The sequence below is a fragment of the Ailuropoda melanoleuca genome, chromosome X (assembly GCF_002007445.2).
Source record: "Ailuropoda melanoleuca isolate Jingjing chromosome X, ASM200744v2, whole genome shotgun sequence".
Lineage (NCBI taxonomy): Eukaryota > Metazoa > Chordata > Mammalia > Carnivora > Ursidae > Ailuropoda > Ailuropoda melanoleuca.
Window position 1 is genome coordinate 66,689,880 of NC_048238.1, and position 7,412 is coordinate 66,697,291.

The window sequence follows — 7,412 nt, forward strand, 5'->3', positions numbered from 1 at the left end:
ATAAGTGACCACAAATGAGACACTACATTTATACAGAAATATTATTTATCCTCCTGCCTATTTTTAAAAATGAAATATTTGAAGCAGTTTAATGTGCATGGCACCTATATAGAAAGACTATAAAGTTGAAGAAAGAAGATAATTACATTAGGAAAGCTACACTAAAGCTAATTACTGTAATTCATCTTTATATTTAACTGTGAGTTTCCAGATAATCAAGGCAAAATTGGAAATATGATTAATTATGTACTGGTTATTTTTTTATTAAAAATACCAATTCATCTGGATACTTTCTTTGTTTGTTTTTACCTAAAACTAAATGATTAGAGGAATTTTTCATGAAGATCTGTATATAAGAAATATTGAACCTAAGAGGCAGTATTCTTACAGAAGAATATTTCCACTGGCTATTTTTAAAATATATCCTCAATAACAGCTGGGTAAAACATTAAATTATAATATTGTGAAAGCCTATATTAATAATTTCAAGGTAAGGGTAACCTAACTTGATTCAGAGTTTTAAGTTCATGCTAACCAGCCATTTCTCTACATTTTCTTTTTATCTCAAATATCAAAGGCCCCAACCTTATGCTTAAATCATTATACTATTGTGAGAAGTTACTATTAGTGGTTTGTCTATCTTCCTCTGAACTTACAAAACTTGCACAAATATTAGCTCATTTTCCTTCACAGCACAACCTAGGAACAGAGAGTTAATTTCATGCTTTGCAGTTGTATTATTTGTAGTATAAAATGAAGTGACTCACCTAAAAGCCAGAGGATTATTGCAGACCCGGAAGAATTAGAACACGAAGTTGTCTCACTTTCAGCCTGATGTTCTTTCTATTATATTTCTGCGTAAAGTGTATAATAGACAAATGTCTACATAACTTGGGAATAAAAAATTCCCAACAAGATTACAGACACGATATATCTACCAGGTACTATATATAACAAATTTGTTCTATTGCTTAGTGCTAAATCCTACTAGGCATAATAAGGTGGTTAATTTCCTTAACTTTTAAGCCAAGAAATTATGTATTCTTTCAAATACCAATGTTTAAACTATGCCTATAAACAATGCTGTTAAGATTTTTTTTAAATAAACAAATACCCTGACAGAAAAGTACTCAGGAAAGACAGAACGAACCCAAGCATCTGTACTTAATACCTTTACTGTAGCATCCTTGGCCCTTCCCTGCTTTGTGTTATCTATTATTTAAGGAACACATCTGAAAAATATCCATTAAATAAATGAAATTCTATGCCACTCCTCCACCCCCAACAAAGATTCATTTTAAGACCAAAGGTTTATTCTGTAAATATAAGAAGCAATACAGAAAGGGGGAAAAAAAACTTTTAGTACATTGGGTATGGGAAGGATGTACACTCTCATACCATAGCTGAACAGACTCTAGAGTTTGAAGATGAGTGTGATGCAGGTTCATTGAGTGCAATGGTCAAGAAAGAATTCTTGAAACATTCTCATTGCAAAGAGGTGTTTTTATTACAGCAAAAAGATAAGACCCATGGGCATAAAGAGCTACATTGAGATTGTGAGGAGTGATTGATTTTATAGGGTTTTCTATTTTATAGAGGTGAAGATGACTTTAAGTCTCCAGGAAATTGAGTCCATAGGTTCCTGGAGGTCTGGCTATTATAAAGACTGTGCTTGTCAGGGCACCTGGGTGGCTCAGTTGGGTGGGCATCTTCTTTCAGCTCAGATCATGATCCCAGGGTCCTGGGGTGGAGCCCTGAGTTGGGCTCCCTGCTCACTGGGGAGTCTGTTTCTCTCTCCCTCTGCCCTTCCCCCTGCTTGTGCTCTCTCTCTCAAATAAATAAATAATTTTTTTTAAAAAAAGAGTGTGCTTTTCTGGGGTGCCTGGGTGGCTCAGTTGGTTAGGCATCTGCCTTTGGCTCAGGTCTTGAGCTCAGAGTCCCGGGATCAAACCCCACATTGGGATACCTGCTCATTGGGGAGTCTGCTTCTCCTTCCCCCTGCTCTTGCACTCTCTCTTGCTTGCGTGCTCCCATGCTCTCTCTCCCTCTCAAATAAATAAATAAAATCTTTAAAAAAGACAGATTGTACTTTTCTTGTAAATCATTAGGACAGTTACAAACTGTAGTGGAGTTTCATGTCCTGCGTGACTGCATCTTAATCAGAATGTTTCTCCCCTACCTTTGTTCTTAGGCAGTCACTAGTACCTGAGGAAAGTTATACATATCCCACCTTAAAAGGGAGGGGGGTGGTTTGCAGAGTGTCAGCTCACATTTTGCCCTCAGCTTGCCTTTTGTCTTCTCATCACGTGACTTACATGGTTGCTGCTGTAACAGCCCTTTTTGTCCACTGCCACTCTCTCAAACAAAGCAACAGTTCCATCCCTCTGTGGCTGCCTGAGGGCTCACTTGCCTTTTCAGACTAATGGCATGCATTTTTCTAGCTCTTATAGATCAGAAAATGTTCAAAAAATCCAGATGGGAAATATTCTTTCTAAATAACAACTTTTTTTGCTATGTCTTGTGATGGCAGCTGAAAGAAAAGGAAGTAGGATTTAAATGTGTCGATACCAAGTGCCAAGCACTTGAGAAAGTAAGGTGTTTTCCCCTAGATTTTCTGGTTTAATACTCAGAACAAATCTAAGAAGTGAATGTTATTGTTTCCATTTTGCAGATGAGAAAGTTGAGGCACAGAAATGTTAACTAACGTCAAACTAGTAAATGCCTTAGTAGAACTTAAGTCTATCTGACTCCTCCAATATTTCTTCAGGACACAACCAATTATTGTGTCTTCTCAATTCTCTAAGATTAATTCACATTGAATAGAGTAAATGAATCCATTTAGAGAACCCATATGTCAGTTAAGGTTTGGCTTTCACCTTCCCCTGAACAGAGATCAAGGACAGAAGGAATGACAACAGAAGTACTGCAATGGTTGGAGCAGATCTTCAAAAGGAAGTGAGTAAAAGACACAGAAGAAATAATGATGACTTTCAAGGGTCGATTCAGGAGTTTTTTTTAGGGTCTAAATCCTATACAGCTGGAGGGGGATTGTTTAAGGAAAATAATACAAAATTATAAGTACAAAATTAAATACAGGATCTTGGAAGAGCCAATGCAAGTAAAGAGCCCTGTAGCTTAAAGATTCTTTAGCTTCAATGTAAATCTGCCTTGGCTTACAGTATTTAACAAAGATAAACTTTGGAGCAAAGAGGATCAGGAAGATGTGCACAGAGGTAAAGAGATACAAAGTTATATGCTTCTGGAGTAAAAGAGATAGTTCTGCTTTTAACTTTCCACTTTAGCACAAAAAGAAGAAGCACTTAGCAAGAAATTAAATTCTGCCAAGTAAAATCGTCCTTTTTCTTGAAGTTCTGCAAACTAAATACGAACAACTTGATGTAAACTTCAAAGAAATCACCACAACAGCTCCTATGTAGACAATCTGCATGCCTGCTGCTGTATGGAACATTCAAAATTCTGAAGACATTTGAACTACAACCCAGGAATATCTGTGAGACTGCCACTGCCTGCTCTCACTGTATCTGAAGATGCTTTGAAAATGACATCTAGAGATCTCCACTGGCTATCCTCAGGATGCAAAAACTGATTTATATTATGACCTAACCACTAACCATTGTTTTTCTTTTGTTTCCATAGAAATGCCTCTTGTTTAATACCCAATTTCTTGAACCACAGGCCTAATTGAGAAAACACATCTGCATCACCATTCCTGAAATGAGTTTAACTGAATTGACCTATTGTCAGGACTAAAAATGGTCCAATGAAATGGAACACCTTACCAGCTCAACTTTTAATATGAAGAACTTCCAGGGAAGTTCCAGACAGGGAAATTGTAGGGGCCCAGGGCAGGCTGCCTGGAAATTCGCCACTTCCTCGTAAAGATTATTTCAAGTTAAAAGTAATAAAAACCCAGCAGATGCAGGAAAAGCACTCTGCCTCCCCCATAACTGCCTAATTACATTGGAGAAGAGAGCCTGCAATAGGAAAAGAGGTATTAACAGAGGTCCCCTTTAATTGAAGGAACTCAACTGCATAATACAACAATCTTGTTTTTCCAAACATCTCCTTTTGATGTGGGAAACAAAGGCAGAAGAAAAATTATTAAATTTCCTTACTACCTGCAGCCCATTGACAAGTCTTTGAAACAGGCAAAGTGATATTCTCCTTAATGTTGACACTTTGCTAAAGGCAATCCTAGCCCACCCTCCCCCCCATCATGGATCCTGTAGGCCTACTTTAACATATAAAAATTAAAAATTCCTTTAGAAATTTCCTTTATCTCTAAACCCCCAATCATCCCCCAAGCAAATGACCTACTGATACACATCTGAAAGATCTCATGACTTAGGTTTTATTAGCTCATAATAAATGACGCTTTCCCAACAATAACTAGCCCCCTCAAGGTCCTGGAAACTTTACTTCCAAAATTCCTTAGAGACTTACCCTATCCCTAACCCCCTCCCAGCTTGAAAGTATATAATGGGCCACTCCCACACCACAATGCAGCTCTCTCTGTTCATGGGTCCTGTCCCCATGCTTTAATAAAACCACCTTTTTGCACAAAAAAACCTTAAGAATTCTTTGTTAGCTGTCTGCTTCGAGCCCTAACGTCTTTCCCACATCACTTTCACCTTCTTACTAAGGAGTTTTCTCTCCTTTCTGTCCTCAGGCCCCTTTTTCCTTAGCTCATATAAAGCTTCGTGTTGCCTCATTGTCCTTGGGATTTCATGTCTATGTGGATTCCCTGTACATACACCTATTAAATTTTATTTTCTCCTGTTAAAAAAGAAGGAATGGGCAGAAATCACCAAACTGTCTCTTCTTTGTCTTGCTTACAGTAACTATTCCCTAGTAACAGAGATATCTTCACTTGAGATCACCCTCCAATCAGCAACCAATATACAAGATGTCTGAGAAAATTATGGCCTTAGTACAAGATGACAAGAGAAGAAATACAATGTGTATAAAAATAAAAAAAAATAAGGTAGAATGATTAGAGAAAAAGGATTGGGTACACTTGGGGGAAGATGATGTTATTATGTTTATATGCAGCAGTATCAACCATTCCACAGATCAATCAATTTAGAAGTCATCTCTACATAAAAAGTTTAATATCACAGTAATAGAGTCATTGATCTAAGTCCACCAAAATGACTGAAAATACCATCTCTGTTGGTTTTCATTCCAATGCTTTGGTCATATTGATAAAGCTGGTGTATGGAGAAAAAGTCAGAGAGACTTTGGAAAAATAAAGATAAATTTGAGAGTATTATGATATAACAGTGTATCCAAAGTGTGACTATGGCCTCTTGAGACCATTTTTTTTTCACAGACATAACAGAATTTGGGTAATTAAATGAGCAGTGTTCTTCAAAGTGGTCACACAGTTATAACAATGATGCTGTTATAATTTGTGAAATTACTCAGTGGGATTAGATAGAGAATCTGAGATAGACTATTGTGAGTATTCTCACTGATGGCAAATTTTGGTCCTCTGAAGGGAAGATTTGATTTTTTTAATACAGCTAAAAGTCATTCAGAGTCACCTCTCATGAACAGGGTGAGTGATCAAACTGCTAACAGCATATGGATCAAAAATGAAGTGACTATAAAGTAATGAAACTGATCATTTGCTATAGCACAGAATGTGACTTTTAATGCAATTCCAAAGGAGAAATTTATAGATAACATTGTGCTTGCCAGGTTTCCATTCTCTCTGATATAGTCATTTGTAATTTTCTCTGTTAACACTATCCATCTGAGACTGTTAGTTGTGTTGACTGAAAGACAATGATTGGCATGACCTAGCTGATTAAGGACTGTTTGAGTCATATAAAGGGGGAAAAAATCTCTTCCATATTTGCAGAACTCACCCTAACATAACTTCATAAATATGTGTTGCATATCACAAGATAGAATAAGAATATGTCAGTGAAAACTCACCCCAGGACTGAAGAGAGGCTAGGGAAGAAGAAGAGAAGAACCGGTGACACAATTTATTTATTACAGTAATTTTCTAGAATTTGTACTGGGACTTCTAGTAGGAATCATGCTAGATATACACTAGACACTTTAAATATTTTTTATCAGGTATCATCCTTGTTATATAGTATATATAATTCAATACACTGCTGAAGACTTACAATAAGTCTAAGGGAATTGTATTATTCCCATGTGTAATAGAGCTGGGGCACAGAGCTACTAACATGCTCAAGGTCTCACAGCAAATAAGTGACAGAACCAATAAAAAAATTCATGTCTGGCTAACTACAAAGCCAATGCTCCTTGCAGGATACTATGATGCACATGTCCTCCTATTGTTAGCATCTGGGGCATCAGCTATCTCATTCACTTATTCAGTAAGTATTTATTTGGCACCTAGTATGTCCTGACACACTTCTAGATGATGGAGATATAACAAGAAATGGGACAAAGCCCTACCCATCGCAGCGGTTATATTCTAGTAAGAGAAGAGAAGTAACAAGATAAATAGGCAAAAAAAAACAGTGTGTTGGATAGTCATTAATACAATTTTAAAAACAAAGTGTGGAGCCTCTCTCTTCCTTGGCACTACCTATGGAAGTGGCAGCCATCTCCTACTGAGGATCATGGCTGCCTTCAGACCTCTGGTGAAGACCAAGATCATTAAAAAGAGGACCAAGAAGTTCATCCTGCACCAGTCAGACTGATATGTAAAACTTAAGCACAACTGGCAGAAACCCAGAGGCATTGACAATATGGGGTACAGATGATTCAAGGGCCAGATCTTGATGCCCAAAACTGGTTAGGGAAGCAAGAAGAAAACAAACCACATGCTGCCCACTGGCTTATGGAAGTTCATAGTCCACAAAATCAAGGAGCTTCAAATGCTGACAATGTGTAACAAAACTTATTTTGCAGATATTGCTCACAATTTCTCCTTCAAGACTGCAAAGCCACTGTGGAAAAAGCAGCCCAGCTAGCCATCAGAGTCACCAATCCCAATGCCAAGCTGCACAGGGAAGAAAATTAATAGACAGCTTATGTGCATGTCATATTTGTGTTAATAAAACCACAAAACTATAAATAAATAAATAAATAAATAAATAAATAAATAAATAATAAGGTGGAGAGAAAGACTGAAAGAGAAATCTTTTCCAAATTCTATGGACTGAAAATGTAACATTTGAATAAAGTTCTCAAGGAGGTAATGAATAAAGCTATGAAGATACTTAAGGGAAGAGAAATCTAAGGTGAGAGAAACACCTATGATAGTAGCTGGGTTCAGGGTATTGGGAAATGATCAAAAAGGATCAAATTTGAGATCTATTTTGACAATAAAAACAAGATATGCTGATGAATTGGATTTGAGATGAAAAAAGTGAGGAATCGGACAATATCAAGTTATTGTG

The 7,412-nt window shown here is 37.0% G+C and overlaps 1 pseudogene; it reads left to right on the top strand.

Moving 5' to 3' along the window:
• The first annotated feature begins 6,629 nt into the window (after positions 1-6,629).
• Positions 6,630-7,033, top strand: LOC109488676 (annotated as a pseudogene).
• Positions 7,034-7,412: the final 379 nt, after the last annotated feature.